The sequence below is a fragment of the Triticum aestivum genome, unplaced genomic scaffold (genome assembly GCF_018294505.1).
Source record: "Triticum aestivum cultivar Chinese Spring unplaced genomic scaffold, IWGSC CS RefSeq v2.1 scaffold163837, whole genome shotgun sequence".
In the NCBI taxonomy this organism is placed as follows: domain Eukaryota; kingdom Viridiplantae; phylum Streptophyta; class Magnoliopsida; order Poales; family Poaceae; genus Triticum; species Triticum aestivum.
The window spans coordinates 1-878 of record NW_025301699.1 but is presented as its reverse complement, the minus strand read 5'-3'; the positions used below and the strand labels follow the sequence as shown (position 1 = coordinate 878).

Genomic DNA, 878 nt, shown 5'->3' with positions numbered 1-878 from the left:
GACTTCCCAGGAGGTCACCCATCCTAGTACTACTCTCGCCCAAGCACGCTTAACTTCGGAGTTCTGATGGGATCCGGTGCTTTAGTGCTGGTATGATCGCATCCGACATGTTACCCCGGTCTTCGTCCCTTATCCTTGCCCCTCCCAGCTCCACTACAAAGACGATTGCACATTGCTTTGGCCGCTCCCTCTCAACTACGGAGACGAGTTTAACGCGGTTTCCACCCCTCCCTCTCAACCGCACCGGTGCACGCTTGCCGCGCCACCACGCCGACGCTGGACCTGTGAATCGTGAGCACCCAGCTATGACTTACCGCACTCGTGCAAAATAATAAAACACGGTAAATATATTACTTACACGTGCGTTTTGTTTTGCAAGCGGCGCGAAAAAAATTAAAAAGGGAATGCAACACGAGGACTTCCCAGGAGGTCACCCATCCTAGTACTGCTCTCGCCCAAGCACGCTTAACTTCGGAGTTCTGATGGGATCCGGTGCTTTAGTGCTGGTATGATCGCATCCGACATGTTACCCCGGTCTTCGTCCCTTATCCTTGCCCCTCCCAGCTCCACTACAAAGACGATTGCACATTGCTTTGGCCGCTCCCTCTCAACTACGGAGACGAGTTTAACGCGGTTTCCACCCCTCCCTCTCAACCGCACCGGTGCACGCTTGCCGCGCCACAACGCCGACGCTGGACCCGTGAATCGTGAGCACCCAGCTATGACTTACCGCACTCGTGCAAAATAATAAAACACGGTAAATATATTACTTACACGTGCGTTTTGTTTTGCAAGCGGCGCGAAAAAAATTAAAAAGGGAATGCAACACGAGGACTTCCCAGGAGGTCACCCATCCTAGTACTACTCTCGCCCAAGCA

At 53.0% G+C, this 878-nt stretch overlaps 1 non-coding gene and 1 pseudogene across 1 annotated transcript; both read right to left on the bottom strand.

The window, feature by feature from the left end:
* LOC123179366 (uncharacterized) lies at positions 1–104 on the bottom strand (annotated as a pseudogene).
* Positions 105–401: 297 nt separating this feature from the next.
* On the bottom strand, positions 402–520 carry LOC123179365 (5S ribosomal RNA). The gene has a single exon (XR_006490314.1). It is a non-coding gene; the product is annotated as a 5S ribosomal RNA (ribosomal RNA).
* Between the last annotated feature and the right edge of the window lie 358 nt (positions 521–878).